The 19,688-nt window shown below is 48.5% G+C and overlaps 1 long non-coding RNA gene across 1 annotated transcript in view; it reads right to left on the reverse strand.

Moving 5' to 3' along the window:
• LOC120406597 overlaps window positions 1–19,688 on the reverse strand; it is a 43,833-nt gene that overhangs the window by 14,918 nt on the left and 9,227 nt on the right. The gene's annotated exons all lie outside the window — the stretch shown is intronic.

Genomic DNA, 19,688 nt, shown 5'->3' on the forward strand with positions numbered 1-19,688 from the left:
TGGGTTTTAGGGATTGAGGTCTGCAGCTGAACTGTGCAGGATCTAGGTTCTTCTGATATTATGATTAGCATCACTCCTTTTTCACACAGCAGCTAGTCAAAGGTTGGGCCCTGGGGCTGTTCCAGTTGGGAGTAGAACTGATGATGGAGTCTAGTATTTTCTTTGATGCAGTCGCTTATTACAAGGAATGTACAAAGTCCTTCTGAAGACACAAGGAACCAAAACCAGGAGATGGCTTCTTTACCTACACCCCAAGCCTCTAGCCAGTACCAGATCCAAAAGCTCAGTCTAAGCTTCTCCCAGGGCCATGCCAAGCTTACAGGCTGCTGCTTGGCTTTCTGCTCTGCATCTCTCTCAGCTTCTTGTCTTTCTCTCTCTCACACACACATCCCCATCCACCCACTGTCTCTGTCCCTCCCATACCTGGTCAGAACGATGCCACTCAAACCCTCTGCCTATCTGGTGCTAGTTTCTGGGCATCATTTTAGTGGGAGAGGAACTGGCAGCTGAAGTAACTTGTCCAAAATCATACAGCAGTTATGCCATGCCCATCACCATGATAACTGAGCTCTTTTCAGCTGTGCATGAAGCAATGTAACCAACATCCATCATGTGTGGTGATGGCTTACAGACCCCATTGCTCTGAAATTCAGATGGATTCAGATAAGTCTCTTGGTTCCAGAAATTGATGCCATTCTCACGATATTTCTGAGTGCACAGCCAGGGAGACACACAAATAAATAAATAAATAAAGCTGTTTTGACTAAATTAATTGAAATGTTTGAATTTCTGCATTCCGTCTGCCTAAAATTCTACCTCTTGCATCAGCTGGTGCAATTAAGAAACACCTGCTGCTGGTCGGAAATGATTCAGTGTTCCACCCCAGAGATGGCTGCATTTCAGTGGTGGCAGATTATCACTCCACATGATCCTGCTCCCTCCTGCCATCCCTCTGACAGTCCATGTGTGTAACACATTAATATTGTAGGGAGAAGTCGCTGGCAATTCTCAGTTTTGCCATGTTCCTGTTGAATGCTCTGCTGCTAATAACCAGCAAAGCCCTTCAATGCCGAGAGTATCCATTTTCACAGTCAGTGGAAATTGAGAGATGGAGAAATGAATGCTGGAGCTTCTCCTCTCCCCCCACATTGCTTTTCTGCTTTCAAAATGAGACCTGGAAGCAGGGCCGGCTCCACGGGTTTTGCCGCCCCAAGCAGCCAAAAAAAAATAGAAGCCGCGATCGTGATCTGCGGCAATTCAGCGGGAGGTCCTTCGCCGAATTGCCGAGCGGGAGTGAGGGACCCTCCGCCGAATTGCCGCTGAATACCTGAAAGTGCCACCCCGCTCCGGAGTTGCCGCCCCAAGCACCTGTTTGATAAGCTGGTGCCTGGAGCCGGCCCTGCCTGGAAGCCAGGAACTCCTGAGTTCTAATCTCAGCTGTGCCACATGGCCTCAAGCAAATCATCATGCTTCAGTTTCCCTCTTGTAAAATGGGACTTTATAAGACTTCCCTGCCTCACAGCATATATATTATAATATATCTGATGGTATGCTCCTGCTGGAATTCTGCGTCACTGAGCAATGCAGAGTTTGTGCAGAATTAATGTTCCCCACAGAATTTTATTTTTTCATGCAGAATTTGTGATTTCTGCGTGGAAAAAATAATGGCAGCCCAGCTGTGCAGGGAACAGTAATGGCAGTCCAGCCGTACTCCTGTTGTTAGCCCCACAGTGACTGAGACTCCTGCTGATTATATTGTGTTATTCTGAAAAATAAAAGATGAAGAAGTTTAAAATATTATGAGCAGAATTTTTAATTTTTGGATGCAGAATTCCCCCAGGAGTAATGGTAGCACCTAAAGGCCCCCATTAAGAATGGGTCCCTGTTATGTTAGGTGCTGTACAAACACCTGGTTATAGACAGTCCTTGCCCCAAAGAGTTTACAATCTAATTAGCTCAGACAAAGGATGGGAGGAGGGAAGTATTAATATCCCTGAGACACAGGGACATTGAGTGATTTGCCCAAGGTCACACTGGGAGTCTGTGGCAGAGCTGGAAACTACATCCAAATCTCTTGGCTCAGTGCTCTGGCTCATGGTCCCACCAGAGCAATTAAACCACAAGGGGGGATACGTGCAGAATGCAGGAAATATATGAGACAAGAATCAGGCCCACAGTATCTCATTTACACCCGGGTAACTTCATTGTTTTCAGTGGAGTTACTCCACAAGTGTAAATGTGAGCACAATCAATGCTAATAGGTGTAGCACACTTTCTAAAGAGAAGATTTTTCTGGTACCTCCCGAAAGACGCAGCTGGCCCTTTAACAACTTTCTGATTGACGAGATTAAGATGGCTCAAGCGCTCTGTCCCCCTCTAGTGGCCATGTATAGAGGCTGATGAGTCTGCTATTCAGGAGTTTGGCTATTTAACTGAGGCAGCCAGAGACTCTTAGAGCTAGATGTCATGAGTTCAGTGCCCACCGAGTTCTCTAGAGGTGTTGCAGTACAGAAAGGATGTTTCACAGAGGATGGGTCAAGTGCGCACCATGTCATGTGATCAAGATTTGACCTGTATTTAGTAAGTCCAAGAAAGATTGTGCCTCAACTGGCTTTCAGCACTTTTGAGACTAGCCCCTTCAGCTAGTTTTTACTGACATCCCCAGCCACCTTCCACTCCAAAAGAGACCCCGTGTAGCTTCTGAGAGATGGGACCGACTTAGACGAGAAAAATACAAAAGCTTTTGTTTAGTTTTTAAACTAATGTCTGGGGGGAAAGTCTGCCTGGATATTAATTTTTTATTATAAAACATTCATTTATTTCGGTTTTGCCCAGTCCAAGGGAAGGTTGTCCCTCGGTTTTCTTTCTTTTCGGTTTCTTCCTTTCCAGCTTTTTTACTATCACTTTTCCTCGCTCTCCTCTCATTTTCTCTTCCAAACAGAAAGAGAATTTAAATTGGAACTGGTCGCAGATGTGGAACGGGCGAGAGTGTGCTCCAAAGACACACTTTTTATTGGGTTCATCCAAAGGTCAAAGAGGTTGGCTGCAGGACAAGACAGAGCCGACTGTGTCATCATCGCTGTACTTGGCAGTGAGCGGGGCATGACCGGTGAGGTGGAGAAATGCTACTCTGGAGTGGAGGTTACACATGAGCAGGGCCCGGCTAACAAACAGGCCCATGAAGTTTAGGTCTAGGCCTGTGGGGGTGCCATTTGGGGAGGCAAGAAGGAGCGCTGGTGGAGAGAACGGCCGGGGCGGCACGTAGTGCAGATGGAGGACCTAGAGGAGAAGCCAGCTGCTGTCTGACACGCGTTCGGCAGCTGCAGCTGTGCAGTCCAGCTTAGGGGAGGAGGCACAGCTGTTGGGCGGGTTATGCACTGGGGATAAGTGGTGTGCCAGCTGGTTGGGTGGGAGAGTGAAGAAGCAGGCCTGGGTGGGGAAAGTGAGTAAGAGGAGATGGAGAGGGAGGTGCTCTTCGCTCTCTGACCGGTGCACCGGGATGAGGAAGAGATGTGGGTTCTAATCCCTTCTCTGCCACTGATGGATTGTACTGCCTCAGTGGGTCACTTGATTGCTCTGGGTCTGTTGGGAGAACTGTGGTAATCCCACATGCCCCTCAGGGGGGTCACAAGAGCCGTATCTGAGACTGAGCTGCTGCTGCATGTCCAATGGCATGAGAGTAGAGGAGTTGTATTTGCAGCCCTGAATGGATGTTGTAACCAGAGTCTACTGTTCTTCATGCATCTGAAGAAGTGGGTTTTTTACCCACAAAAGCTTATGCCCAAATAAATCTGTTAGTCTTTAAGGTGCCACCGGACTCCTTGTTCTTGTAAACAACCAAGTGGCTTCTGGTCCATAATCCTCATGGAGGGACCCTCAGACTACCCTATAAATGTCTATGATAATAGACAGTGAAACTACCCTGGCACTGAGCTGGCCATACTCTGAGCTCCCATGTGGAGCGAGCATATTGCCCTGCCTCAGAAACCAATGTAGATACCCCCAGATTTCAGCAGGGCTTTCCTTTCAGCCTCCTCTGTCATAGCACAGTGTGATTGTGCAGCTGGGATGCTAAACAGAGGAGCAGAACTCAGTTCAGCAGGCCCTGGCCTCAACTTCTTGTTACTAGTTCATAGGACTGTAGGAATGAAGAGATGAAAAAACCTATCACGTCATTAGGTTCATTCTCCCAACCCAGCTGGCGATTGTTCCCTGGCTCTGGAATAGTGGTGTATCGTGCTTTCTCCAGCCTGGTTTTAAATGGGTTCATGGGCTGGGCCTTCCACGGTTTCCCTTGGGGAGACTCGTCTTCAAGCTAGCAGCATTCACTGTTAAGACAGTTTTCCCCCTGATATTTTTCTCTTGCTCAGATTCATCCCATTACTCCTAGCTGTACCCCCGAATCAGCTGAACCTAAGCTCCCAGGGTGACACGATGGCCAAAACAGCTAATGCGATCCTGGGATATGGAAACAGGGAAATCTTGAGTAGGAGCAGAGAAGTTATTTAACCTCTATTTTTGGCATGGGTACGACCGCTGCTGGAATCCTGTGTCCAGTTCGGGTGCCCACAATTCAAGAAGGAAGCTGATAAATTGGGGAGGGTTCTGTGAGGAGCCACAGGAATGATTACACGATTAGAAAACCTGCCTCACAGGGACTGAGCTCCAGGAAAGAGCTTCACAAAGAGAAGGTTAAGGGGGGACTTGGTCACGGTTTGTAAGTACCTACACAGGGAACAAATATTTAATAATGAGCTCTTCTATCTAGCAGGGAAAGGTACAATATGACCCAATGGCTGGACGCTGAAGCTAGACAAGTTCAGACTGGAAATAAGATGTACATTTTCAACAGGGAGAGTAATCAACCACTGGAAGAATGTACCGAGGACTGTGGATTCTCCAACCCTGATAATTTTTAAATCAAGATGGGATGTTTTTCTAAAAGCTCGGCTCTAGGGATTATTGTGGGGCAGGTCTCTGGCCTGGGCTATGCAGGAGGTCAGACTAGATGATCACAATGGTCCCTTCTGGCCTCGGAATCTATAAAAAACATCTCAACTATTTCTTCTCCTCCTTGGGCTTTATGCTTTTCTGATTCCGGCAGAAGGCCACCCTGTCCCTGTCCTCAGCCAAGTTATTCACACCTAGGGCCGTGAGCCTGCAAACCCTTAAGCACATACACAGCTTTGTTCATGAGTGTGATCCCATTAGAGTCAGCAGAGTAGCTCACAGGAGTGAAGTTACTCACAGGCATAAGCATTTGTAGGAGCGCGGACCTAGACTGCAAGTTAACCTTGGGTGGGCTAAAGTTTACTTTGCTGCCCTTCTCCAGTGCCTAAAGAGCCCCACTCCCATAGAAAAGCACATGGAGACCCAGAATTCAGGCATTGAGGATTTTCAGCAAGGATTGCACAGGGTCAGCCTCCCTGCATTCAAGTCCCCAGAAAAACAAAAGGAATTAATTTAATTCTTAAGTACCAACTTTATAAAATCTTATAATGCTAAAGAAATATAATAGGAATAACTTAATTTCAGCAACATAATAAGGATACTTCATAATCCACATACATTATCTTCACCGTTATACATAAAAATAAAGAAAGAAGACAAATTAAATCTAAACCGGTCAGTCCCCACAGAAACACAGTGAGAGGTAACTCAGAGTTCCCAAAAGCTTAGGTTGAAGTCACCTGAGTCTTAGCTACAGTCTTTGATTACCAAAATGTATAGTCTGCTAAATCAAAAACACCACAAGAATATCTTCTCCCCTCCTGCTTGAGGAAACCTGCATAGAATCATAGAATATTAGGGTTGGAAGAGACCTCAGGAGGTCATCTAGTCCAACCCCCTGCTCAAAGCAGGACCAATCCCCAAACATCCCAGCCAGGGCTTCATCAAGCCTGACCTTAAAAACCCCTAAGGATGGAGATTCCACCACCTCCCTAGGGAACCCATTCCAGTGCTTCACTGCAGCTGCAATTCATGCAGACTCTTCCTCCTCCTTTGCCAAAATAACTCAGTTAGTTAACTAATTAACCAATCTCACAGATTAAAACACCGTTACAAGAAAAATACAAATGGATAATAGCAAAATATAATTGACTCCTTCCCCCTCATCACATTTAAATAAGAGGAAAGTTGCTGAATTACAGTATTTGAGGCAATTAAACTGAAACAGTTGGGCTAAAATCAAATAACATTTCAAGAAGGTAATTAAAAGAAATTAGTTTTCCCTCCCAGTTTCCCCTCTGTGTAATTATCACTGCTAGGACTTCCCTGTTGGAGGGTTATCGATATCACTAGCCTGCTGCAAAATGCTGCAAAGTCAGGGGAAAACCGCCAGCTTTCTGCTCCTGTAGCTCAGCTTCTCCCAGCCCCCACAGGGCACATGGCGCTTTGCAAAGCAGCTGCCCTGATTACTTGCCCTCCATAAAGGGTGATCAGGTGTCCAGTTTTCAACCGGAACACCCAGTCGAAAAGGGACCCTGGCAGCTCTGGTCAGCAGCGCCAACCAGGCCATTAAAAGTCCGGTTGGTGGTGCTGTGGAGTTAAGGCAGGCTAGTCCCTACCTGGCTCCACGCTGTGCCCTGAAGGCAGCCAGCAGGTCTGGCTCGTAGGCCTGGCGGCCACAGGGCTCCGCACGCTGCTCCCACCCCGAGCACTGGCTCCGCACTCCCATTGTTCAGGAACCACGGCCAATGGGAGCTGCGGGGATAGTGCCTGTGGGCGAGAGCAGCGTGCAGAGGTGCCTGCCGTGCCTCCGCCTAGGAGCTAGACCTGTTGGTCACTTCCAGGGCACAGCGTGGAGTCAGCCTGCCTTAGTCCTCCCGCTGTGCCGCTGACCGGGAGCCGCTGGAGGTAAGCCCACACCCCAACCCCCTGCCACAGCCCTGAGCCCCCCAAACCCAGAGCCCCCTCCTGCACCCCAAACCCCTCATCCCCGGCCATGCCCCAGAACCTGCACCCCCAGACAGAGCCCTCACCCCCTCCTGCACCCCAACCCAGCCCAGATCCCCCTCCGGCACCCTGAACCCCTCATTTCTGGTCCAACTCCAGAGACTGCATCCCCAGTTAGAGCCCTCACCCCCTCCCATACCCCAACCGCCTGCCCCAGCCCAGTGAAAGTGAGTGAGGGAGGGGGAATGTAGTGAGCAGGGGGGCAGGGCTTCAGGGAAGGGGCGGGACTCGTGTGTTTGGTTTTGTGTGATTAGAAAGCTGGCAACCCTACCTGCAGGGAGTCCGAGTCCAGCTACAGGGAACCAAGTCTGCCACAACCAATTCCAGAAACTTCTAGTTGTGGAGTGCTAATGGTGCATCTGCCTTGCAATGACCCAGCTGCAACTCATTCCTATTCTCCTCCTGATCACTTAAAGAGATATCTCCCTATTAGGTACATGGGTTACACAAGCTTTTGGGGGCAAGGACAGGCTTTTCTGTGTCTATATAGTGCCTAGATCCTGTTGGTGGCTTCTAGGCATGACTACCATGTAAACAGTAAAGGACTAGGAGGAAGTTTTTGATTTTCAAAAAGTGTCATTGATATTTCAAAAATTTTCAAGTCAATAAAAATAAGATTTTTTTACCTTTGGTTTGGCCAGACTAAAGAGCTGGTTAGAACTTTTTCAATTTTCAAAAAATGTCAAAAACAAAGTAAAAAAATTCAGAAGGTGGGGGTTTTTTTGGTGAGATTTTGTACCCTTTTTTCCCCTTGCTCTGATATTTATATTCCGTTTCCTCTGTCTGAATGTAACAACTTTATACTGTAGCATGTCTTTCATACAAAGCAATGGCTCCCAGGCTTGGAGATGGGTCTTACCAGTGGTCTACCTGGAGGTCTGTAGAACAAAACCAAGCAGTTAGGAACTGGAGGTCGAGAGAGAACATGGCCAACATGGAGATGTGTCTCATCCACAGAATGAACATGTCTGGGGAGCCATTGTTTGAACAAGTTAAAAAATGCACACCAGAAGGAAGTTACTGGCGCAGGGAATGGAAAATCGCTGTGCAAGGTGAGCATTCTGTGATCTCAGGCCACTAACAGACAGAGAAATTAAGAGGCTTAGGAGAAGAGAGAAGAGGTGCCAACCCAGGACTAGCCAGACAGGATCAGACCCAAGGTCCATCTGTGACAATGGCCAGCAACAGATGCTTCAGAAGAATGTGCAAGAAACCCTGCAGGAGGCAGATGTAATTGTGACCCAAGAACCTTGTCATGTCAACTAGCAAGGCAGGTGCAGAGGGGTTTCACAGGACTCCTGGGTCTGGCATGTACATTCTAGTTTACCAAAGGGTATCATGTGATGTCTCAAAGCTGCTGTCACACCGGTCATCATTATCATTGCAAAATGCATGTACCGATGTTGCGTAAGGCATTATGTAGAGATACTGAAAATTATGTTCTTAAAATCTGGGTCTAGGGGCTGGTCATCAGCAAAGGGGAGAAACAAGGTTTATGTCAGATAAGAAATGTTTATCTATCCGGCTGTTAACATGTAAATTCAGTAATGTCTGATTCTCAGTGGGGTTCCTCACCATCTGAACTGAATGCTAATGAAGGACTGTAAAAACTTCAGAGCCAAAAAAGTAACAGGAACCGGTAAACAGCAGGGGGCGGGAACCCTATTTTGAGGTACACCTCAAAGGTTTGCTCTGGTTTATTTGGAGGACAAAGGCGACATCCTGTCATCCTTCACCGTAGGCAGTAAATGGACAGCAAGTTTACTTCGTGGAAGAGGGATCTCAGCCAGGCTTGTCTGAAAATGCTGGAGGGAACTTTGGATGAGATAAGCTTCTTTAGTCAGGAGGATAAGTTGTTAATTAAGATTAATCTTTAGAAAGCGTGTTCTGGTTTTGTTTCATATGTAACCATTTGTTTCCAATATCCTTACTCGCTATCACTTGGAACTCTGATCGTTGTTTGCACTGTAAATATATCTAAGTGGTGGTAAGGAAAGCCCTGGTCCTGAGTTGAATCTTACAGACTGGTGTTTGGGAACAACAGGCCCGGCAAATCTGTGGGTGTCCAGCAGATAAGGGGCGGGGCACTGCAGGGAACGCTCCGAGGACTCAGGGATTGGTGTTTGCTTGTCACTGGTTTGTACAGGGCGAGCGAGGTCTGAGGAGGAGGTGTGGAAGGAGGAGGCGGTCCTTGTGTTGCCAGAGGCTGTTGGTTTCAGGGAACTGAGCTGCAGGAGGCATAGACACTAAAGGCCGGGTGTGCTGAGGTGCCTCACAACCCTGGATACTGTCACAGGAAAGCACAGGGATTGGATTGGGTTGCCAACTTTCTAACTTCTGAAAACCAGACCTCCGTGCCCCACCTCTTCCCCTGAGGTCCCGCCCCTGTCCTGCCTCTTCCCCCAAGGCCCCACCCCTGTCCTGCCTCTTCCCCCAAGGCCCCGCCCCTGTCCTGCCTCTTCCCGCGAGGTCCTGCCCCCTCTTCACTCCTCTCCCCCCGCATCTCTCACTGCTCTCCCTTTCCCCCATTCCTCATCGCTCGATCCTCTCCACCTCCTCCGCCCCCGGCTGGGCTCCCTCTGCTCAGAGGCTGGGAAGGGAGCTTCAGCCTGATGCGACGCCTGCTTCCTGCCTGCCCCTGAGATGCAGGTAAGAGGCGGCCCCGGCTGAGCAAAGGCTGGTGCGGGTTGATGGGAGCAGGTTCTGAGCTGAGGTCAGTGGGGGATCTGTGTGGGGGGTGTAAGGTGGGAGCAGGTTCTGAGGTGGGGTCAGTGGGGGTTCTGTGTGGGGGTGTCAGGTGGGAGCAGGTTCTGAGCTGAGGTCAGTGGGGGTTCTGTGTGGGGGTGTCAGGTGGGAGCAGGTTCTGAGCTGAGGTCAGTGGGGGATCTGTGTGGGGGGTGTAAGGTGGGAGCAGGTTCTGAGGTGGGGTCAGTTGGGGTTCTGTGTGGGGGTGTCAGGTGGGAGCAGGTTCTGAGCTGAGGTCAGTGGGGGATCTGTGTGGGGGGTGTAAGGTGGGAGCAGGTTCTGAGCTGGGGTCAGTGGGGGTTCTGTGCGGGGGTGTCAGGTGGGAGCAGGTTCTGAGCTGGGGTCAGTTGAGGGTTCTGAGGTGGGGTGTCAGGTGGGAGCGGCTTATGAGCTGGGGGTATTAGTGTGAGCTAAGGATTTGGGGCAGGAGCGGGGTTCTGAGCAGGCAGGGCTGGTGCAAGGAAGTTTTGCGCCCTAGGCAAAACTTCCACCTTGTGCCCCCGCAGCCCTGCAGCAGCTCCCCATCCCCCCCCCCACCCTGAGGCATGCCCCTCGCCCTCACAGCAGCTCCATGCCCCCATGGCAGCTCCCCACTCCCTGGCCCGGAGAGCCCTGTGGTACCTCCCCACCCCAGATCACCTCTGCTCCGCGTCCTCCTCGAGCACGCTGTCCTGCTCTAATTATCCTCCCAGGCTTGCAGCGCCAAACAGCTGATTGGCACCGCAAGCCTGGGAGGTAGGAGAAGCATAGCAGCGACTGCGCGGTGGAACCCCTGGGCTGCCGGTGGCACACTGAGCCAAGGGAACCCCTGGGCTGCCGGCTACCGGTGGCGGCGCACTGACCATGGGGAACCCCTGGGCTGCCAGCTGCCGGCGCCGGCGCGCTGACCATGGGGAACCCCTGGGCTGCCGGCGGCAGCTCAGACTCCCTTTCCGTCAGCGGCCGCTGAAATGCGTAAAAAAAAATTGGGGGCGCTGCTTTTTCGCGCCCCCAAATCTTGGCGCCCTAGGCAACCGCCTAGTCCACCTAAATGGTAGCACCGGCCCTGTGAGCAGGAAGTGACGGTGTGTGAGTGTCGGGGGCCGGGGATATGAGTATGAGGCAGTGAGGAAAACAGGTCATTCTGACGGTAGTGGGTGAGCAGGCAAAGGAAAGTGGTGTGGGTGAAATACAGTCTGTGTGAGGCAGGAGATTGCTCAGCTGGAGAGCAAAGAAGGGGTCACAGAGGGATAATTATCATTTTCTGCCACAGCTTTCGTCATACAGGGTCTTTCCCTTCCTGCTGGCCCATCATGACGCCACGTCTGCAGGCACTGAACCCAATGGCATCTGCGAGCAGTACCCTTCAAAGTATAAACAGCGGCATGCTGTGATTGCTAGGGCCAACCACTAGGGGTAGACATAAACACACTCACTAAACCTGGGTGACCTCCTGCACCAAACGGCCCTCGAGGGCTGGTTTCAGGGAACAGTGCTTATCGTCATAGGCGGGTAAGTGTACTTGTCACCGAGATGTTTGCAAATCGTGAGCCACACTACCACGTGCATGGGAACAGGGGAGACAGGAGTTACAGAGTGCCAGATTCCTCCACTTCTCTTAATCCCCGTTTCAAGAGCTAATGAGTATTTATAGAATAAATCTTCCAAATCTTCCCTCTTCCCACATCCCCTGCCCTGAGAAAATACAATGACAGATGGATGTGGATGTGTCTGGCAAGGGGACTTGCTCTTCACAGCTCTTGATGCCATAGAGAAATGGAAAGGGGGACTGGAGTGGGAGCAGAATAGAGCTAATTTATACCCTTCGGATGTGCACAGCAGTAAAAAGTGATAATGCTGAACAGAGGGCTGCAGCCACACAGAATCCTTCCATTCCTTTACAGCATTGTCAGGAACAGAGACGTCTGGCTACATGTGCTGCTGTGTCAATGGGCCAAAGATAGGGGAGGGATGGAAAAGGCAGACTCTATGAAATGCAGGCAAAAACCATTGCATTATTTCCCAATCCAAAGGGCAAATGAATGAAAATGGGGGATTTTTTTTTTTTTTACAAAGTGCAGATGTAAAGGAGTCAGGAGTGTCGCTCTCCAAAACTAACTGATGTGAGTTCCAGTCTGTTCCCCTTCCACTTCCTCCTTTCTCTGTGCAGGAGAAACCCAGAAATGAGCACAGAGTGCCAGATCCTCCCATCCTCCTTCCTTGCTGCACAATAGAGATACTCCTTACTCTGCAGATGGGTATTGTTATCTCCATTTTACAGAAAAGGAAACTGCATCACAGAGAAGCAAAGTAACTTACCCAAGGTCTCTGGCAGAGTCGGGAATAGAGCCGAGTAATCATCACTCCCAGTCCAGCATGGCTTAGTGCTTTTGTTTGAAGGTTCCCACTTTGAGCTATGACCTTTTCTCCTCCTCTCATATGTTAAACAGGAATGGTCCTTGGTCACTGTTGGGCTGGGAGACTACCAACATAACCCATGATTTTCCTATTCTCTGTTACCTGAAATTCCCCTGCCATTCCCTCACTTCATTATTTGGCAGGGGAGTGTGGAGACAGCACTGGAAAAAGAAAAAAAATTAGCTTTGAGAAAGGCTTTGAAGGAGTAGATTAAGGATGTATGGTTGAAGAAGACCAGAGAGATCATGCAAGGCATTATCAGCATCAGATAACAATGAAAAGGGAGTGTCAACGGAAACAGAACAGCTGGAATGCATGGACTGCGTGGAAGACTGGAACTCCTCTACAGAGACAGTTGGAGAACATAAGAACATAAGAACGGCCAGACTGGGTCAGACCAAAGGTCCACTGCCAACAGTGGCCAATGCCAGGTGCCCCAGAGGGAATGAACAGAACAGGGACTCATCAAGTGATCCATCCCCTGTCGCCCATTCCCAGCTTCTGGTAAACAGAGGCTAGGGACACTATCCCTGCCCATCCTGGCTAATAGCCTTTGATGGACCTGTCCTCCATGAACTTATCTAGTTCTTTTTTTACCCCTCCTCCATAAACGTATTTAGTTCTTTTTTGGAGTTGTGAGAAGTAGCTTCCTCTTTTTGAATGCAAAACAAGACATGCTTTTCTCCTTGTGCCTTCCCCCAGTAGAAGTTTTCCTCCTGAGTAGTACCTCTTTCTGCAGAAAACTGAGTAATAAAAACTCACCGAAGGTGGATGAGAAAAGATGGTCCTTGGGTATTTCACACCACAATACCATGATGGTTAGCATTCTTGAAATAGGTAGAGAGGTGGATGTTGGAAATCTCTTCTGAGTATAGTCCTTCTCTGAAGGACCAGGGGGAAGAAGGCCTCAGACATCATATGAAGCATTTACTGTGCGTCTACTGCCCTTAGACAAAACTTTCCTCTTGAATGGGCTGTGCTTCTACCTTCTCGGTGCAGATTCCACTGGCATGTTCTGAATGTGTTCAACATACAACACTGATGTCAACAGTCTACAGGAAGATCCAGCAGAAGCAGTCTGGCCTTCCTGCTGCTCCACTCTGGTCCTTCATCCTGCTCTGTCCTTCTCTTGACCTCATATTCCCTATGCTTGGGACCAAGTGATTGATTTGATTTAGGCTCTTCTCTGTTCTTCTTCCCTGTGACATAAAGGTCACCTCTGTGTCCTCTTTCATGGTGACCCTTATGTCTGCTCCCCTTCTTGACCCCATCCACCACACCTCCAAGTTTCCTCCTTTAAGACCCATCTCAAATATATATACAAAACCAAAAGAATCAGTCACCCTGTAGTCATGGACATTTATAAAGTGACCCATGTTCATCTTATAGTCTTCACCCCAGCTTCTCCCTGTGTTGTCATTTCTCCTGTGGTTTTTGTCTTCGCTTAAGATTGCAAAATCCTTGGAGCAGGGATTTGGCTTCTGTTTTGTAGTGTGCCATGCACATCTATGACATTATAGACATTATTAGCAGTCATAACTGAGGGGAGAATTTGACTCTTTGCAAATTCATTACAATATATATTCGTAGCTTAGACGAACCACGGCTTTCTGTTTATTTAACTACATACATACTATATACACACATCCACTTCTACATCTGCTTATTTCGACAAGCCAACCTACATTTAATACCTAGCTCTTACGCAGTGCTTTTCATCTCACAGTGCTTTACAAAGGACGTCAGTATCATTATCCCTATTTTAGAGAGGAGAAACTGAGCAGGGACTTTACTTGCCTAAGGTAACCCACCGGCAGAACCCCAGTTTAGCACGCCATCCCCAGGGCAGATGTCATTGTGCACTTTGTTTTGTGCTCACAACTTCTCAATGTTTTTTTTTAACTCTTCCTTTTGTGTCTTCCAGATATTGGAAGGTCACCCACACTGGTGGAACTGTTAGCTCCATCCAGCGCTATTCATCTGGATGACGATGTTCATTCTGTCAAACTCCAGATTGAAGGGTCCATCCTTTGAAAGTTCTGATTGTTTGTCTTTTAAGGAACCACACGTTCAAACCAGTCTTGAACTTGGTGGTGAGGAGAGTGGTTCCCAGCCTGGATCTGATAGGAATTTAGCAAACAGCACCTATCTTTATAGTGGACCCAAAGTCTGATCAGTCTTGAACTTTGAATTGTTCATCATCCATAACTGGGTTTGGATCCGAACGACTTGACTGGGGTCATAGCTACATTTTCAGGGCTTGTTCCATGGTTCCTTTGATCCGATCATAGCACGGGGCTGTGATACGTGGGAACAGCACTTTATAAATCAATAACCAATGGTAAAACCAGCAAGCACACACTTTGTTATTCCAGTCTGAATCCACTCCTCTTTTTAAGCACGGAAAAGTTTTTTAACTTCATGTAACACATCAGGGAAACTCCGTGGAGACCCACAGATCTGTACTGAAAAGAATGAGAAAGGAAAGTCCTGAAGTTTTGGGATTTTTCTACATGCTATTAATAATAATAATTCATAAATCAACAACGGCTGAGGGGTCATGAAGAAGGAGTCTGCTGCCTGGCTATAAAAGAGACTCCTGTGTGGGTGTGAGAACCGCTTGAAATGGCAAAGGATGCTGGAAACAAAGCAGAAGTGAATTACAATTTTTTTTTGGCAGAAACTAATTGACAGCTCCCCCACCCCTTTTAAAAAAGAGGAATCAATGCTTTTTGGTTGGTTTTATTATTTTTTAAAACTTTTCCCCAGCCTCCAAAAATAAAGTGTTTGAATAGCCAAAGCTTTTTCTTTTTTTTGGTGCTACTTGTGAACATCAGATTTCTGGCAGTTCTCTCCAACAATGTCCTGCCTTGTCCAAGTACACTCATGTTAAAATCCAGACAAGAGAAAGACTAGATGCCGCCAGGGACGGGTAATGGGGTAGAGCCTTCCACCTCTACATCATCACTTCAAATCAGCCCAGCTCAGTAGTGGCTGAATGTTTGTTATCTTTTGAAGACAGCTGGTTGGTGGTCTCAGTGCAGTCCAACCAGGGAAAGGTGACCTGAAAGGATAGATTCATAGATTCTAGGACTGGAAGGGACCTCAAGAGGTCATCGAGTCCAGTCCCCTGCTCTCATGGCAGGGCCAAATACTGTCTAGACCATCCTGGATAGACATTTATCTAACCTACTCTTAAATATCTCCAGAGATGGAGATTCCACAACCTCCCTAGGCAATTTATTCCAGTGTTTAATCACCCTGACAGTTAGGAACTTTTTCCTAATGTCCAACCTAAACCTCCCTTGCTGCAGTTTAAGCCCATTGCTTCTTGTTCTATCCTTAGAGGCTAAGGGAATCTCTCCCTCCTCCTGATGACACCCTTTTAGATACCTGAAAACTGCTATCATGTCCCCTCTCAGTCTTCTCTTTTCCAAACTAAACAAACCCAATTCTTTCAGCCTTCCTTCGTAGGTCATGTTCTCAAGACCTTTAATCATTCTTGTTGCTCTTCTCTGGACCCTCTCCAATTTCTCCACATCTTTCCTGAAATGCGGTGCCCAGAACTGGACACAATACTCCAGTTGAGGCCTAACCAGAGCAGAGTAGAGCAGCAGAATGACTTCTCGTGTCTTGCTCACAACACACCTGTTAATGCGTAGTCTTGTGCTTAAACCATGAGATGGGGAATGCGAGAAAACCGGGTTTAATTCCTAACTCTGCCACCCACACCCTGTGTGATCTTCGACATATCACATGATCTCTCTGTGCCTCAGTTTCCCATCTGCAAAATTGGACTCATGCTTCCTTTGTCTCACTCTCTGTCCACCTTTGTCTATAGTTAGAGTGTACACTGTGGCAGGGTTTCTCTTATTCTATACCTACAGCATCTACCACAATCAGGCCCCAATCTTAGCTGAAACCTCTAGATTTCACTCAATAAAGTTTATACCGACTCATGTATTATTCATTTTTTCTGGAGATGAATGGTCCTGCCTATACATAACAATGACTTGCTACTAACTGGGGTGCTCAGGACAGGGAGGGGATGTGTAGATTCCAGGAAGGAATCTCCCTGATGCACTCTCTGCTCAATATGGATAATGAAGGGTTACTCATGAGATTCAACTTCAAAGCCACCTGGAAACATCAGATGCAATCAGTTTTTACCAGCACCTACGTGTCGGGAAACTGAAATGACGTGTTCCTGCCAGCCACCAAGGGCTTAACAAATGTATGGCACCATCATTTCACCAACTAACCATCAAAGATACCTCCTATTTATATAGCACTGTTCAGCCACTTGGATCCCAGCCTGTCTATGCAGATATCATTCTGGCACCACAGCCATGCCACCAGTTTTGAGGTTGAACATAGCAGCACTGCTGGGTTGGCAACACTAAACAGCAGTTTTTAGGAAGGGCAGTGAGGGATGTGTCATCCCAATGAAACGATGGGGGTGAATTTTAGAGAGACAAAATATAAGAGATTATGCAAGTCTGGAATTTTGCTAGGACTTACTGCTCTTGCAGTGAGGTCTTTAATGACTAAGATCAGTCTGGGCCTTGGCTGCAGATCTAGGGCCAGATTTTCAGCAGGTGTCAAGGAGCACATCTCCACTGAAGTTGATGGAGCAACAGCAAATGATAGCAGGTGAGGATCTGGCCCATGCTTTCCCATCAGGACCAGAACTCCCGATACCAGTGGCTTCGAACGAACTCAGATCAGAAGATTATAACCTATGGAGTCATCAACACGCCTAAATAGACCTTCCTTGAAGGTCTCCCGTCTGGGTACTGACCAGTCCCATTGTGGCTTAGCTTATGAGCTCTGATGAGACTGGCATGATGATCAGGGACGCAGCCCCATGGTCCGGGTGTCCCTAAACCTCCAACTGCCAGAAGCTGGGACTGGATGCCAGGGAATGGATCACTTGATAATTGCCCTGTTCTGTTCATTCCCTCTGGGGCACCTGGCACTGGCCACTGTCAGAAGACAGGATACTGGGCTAGATGGACCGTTGGTCTGATCCAGTATGGCCGTTCTTATGTTCTTAAATCTGCCTGCTGATACCTGGACGCTCACAAAACAGCACTACACTGTGCATTACCATACCCAAGTTTTCCACCCTTTTCTCTTACTCATAGGGACCAGATCCAATGAACTGTAGCCCACAAAAGCTTATGCTCACATAAATTTGTTAGTCTCTAAGGTGCCACAAGTACTCCTGTTCTTTTTGGAGATACAGACTAACACAGCTGCTACTCTGAGATCCTCAGCTGGGGTCAATCAGTGCTGCTGCAGCAGAGTTGTGCCTATTTACATCAGTGGGGGATCTGTCCATACCTTTCGTTACACCTTTTAATGTGGAAGGATGGTCCAGTGGTCCCCCTATCCCTTGGTTCCCCATCAGTGACATGGGGGTAATTGTACTTGCTCACCTTATAAGGGTGTTGTCAGGATAAATGCATTAAAGATGGTGAGATGCTTGGATGCTACAGTGATAGGGGACCAGATAAGTACAACAGAAGTAGAAGTAAAAAAAATCTGGGGGACTTTTGCCAGGCATGTACCTTGGCAATGATCTCCCCAGCAACCCATCATCTGAAATGGCAGAGTTGCCCTCACCTCCAGAAAGCTGGCGTCGGAGAGAGCTGTGCCTCTCACACACACAATCCCGTCTCCACTTGCCAAATCTTTTATATTTCCTCATGCTGCTCTCGAGCCACTCTTAGGCATCCTTCCCAACGGCTTGGAAATCACGCATCGAAGCTTCTATATTTGCTGTCAGCCCCGTGCCAAGATTTGCATTACCACGAGATGGAAAAATATCCATCAACCGGATATGAAAGAATGGTGTGAGGAAGTAGAGCTATGTCAAAGGAGCACAAATAGAGCTTGCGTGTGTAGGGGAAACTGGCATATTTGATTTTTTCCATCTGGCACTCTTTCGCAGATTGTCGTAGCTACAACATAACGCTTATGCTCCTTCTAATATTCCTGACTACGTCCAAATTATTTTCACAGGTTGCTTTCGGTAACGATGGGCCAACTTCAAAAAGGGCTGGAGCTTGGGTTCAGACAGACATCCGGAGGTTTAGAGGCTCATTGCTGCAACGGCATCTGATTCAAACTCTAGGAGCCGTATTTAGGGCTGGCCTCTCAACATGTGAGTGAAGCCAGCTTCGACGCTCTTAGACTCAGAGGCCAAATCCACAGATGATCTGTAAGAGTAGGAAACTCCCACACTAGAAAGTGGGTGTGTGTCTAGGTAAGCACGTCTGAGTCTACAAAGTCCAAGCTTGTCTACAGGGCCGGCTCCAGACCCCAGCGCGCCAAGCGCGTGCTTGGGGTGGCATTTTGCTGGCAGGGCGGCAGGCGGCTCCGGTGGACCTTCCGCAGTCATGCCTGCGGATGCTCCACCGGAGCCGCGGGACCAGCGGACCTCCCGCAGGCATGACTGCAGAGGGTGCACTGATCCCGTGGCTCCGGTGGACCTCCCGCAGCCATGACTGCAGAGGGTTCGCTGGTCCCGCGGCTCGGGTGGACCTCCCGCAGGCATGCCTGCGGATGCTCCACCGGAGCCGCGGGACCAGCGCGCCCTCTGCAGGCACGTCTGCAAGAGGTCCCCCGGAGCCATGGGACCGGCGACCGGCAGCACGCCCCCTGCAGCGTGCCACCCTGCTTGGGGCAGCCAAATTCCTAGAGCCGCCCCTGCTTGTCTAACATGTACGCTGACGGGGACTGGAAAATGGTGTACATAGCACTGGCTTAGAGTATGGGTACTCCCACCCAGCAACTGGGAACGTGCTTCCCGGCACAGGTAGACAGCCGTGCTAGCCCCGCTCAAGCTAGCGCACTAAAAATAGCAGCATAGCTGGGGGATAGCACTGATGGTGTCTTGGGCCAGCTGCCTGAGTACATACCCAGGGGGTCTGGGTGGGATTGTACCCCGCTGGCTAGCCTGAGCTGCCGCTTGGGCTACCCGTGGCTACACTGCTATTTTTATTGTGCTAGCTCAAGCAGAGCCAGTGCGTATCAGTCTAGGATGCATGCTCCCAGCTGAGTGTAGATGTACCTTTCGAATTAAAATATCTATCAAGAGATATTTTTGTAAAGTAAGATTTCACCTGTTAAATTAGCCACCAGAGGCCCCACATCTGCCCTGGTAAAGGCATGAGGAGTTCTGACAGTGCTTTCATGGGGAAATCCCCTCTCAAGCTGTATTCTCACATGGAATCATAGAATCATAGGACTGGAAGGGACCTCGAGAGGTCATCTACTCCAGACCCCTGCACTATGGCAGGACTAAGTATTATCTAGACCATCCCTGACAGGTGTTTGTATAACCTGCTCTTAAAAATCTCCAATGACGGAGATTCCACAACCTCTCTGGGCAATTTATTCCAGTGCTTAACCACCCTGACAGTTAGGAAGTTTTTCCTACTGTCCAACCTAAATTGCCCTTGTTGCAATTTAAACCCATTGCTTCTTGTCCTATTCTCAGAGGTTAACGGGAACATTTTTTCTCCCTCCTTCCAACAACCTTTTATGTACTTGAAAACTGTTATCCTGTCCCCTCTCAGTCT

This window comes from Mauremys reevesii, linkage group 5, assembly GCF_016161935.1.
Source record: "Mauremys reevesii isolate NIE-2019 linkage group 5, ASM1616193v1, whole genome shotgun sequence".
In the NCBI taxonomy this organism is placed as follows: domain Eukaryota; kingdom Metazoa; phylum Chordata; order Testudines; family Geoemydidae; genus Mauremys; species Mauremys reevesii.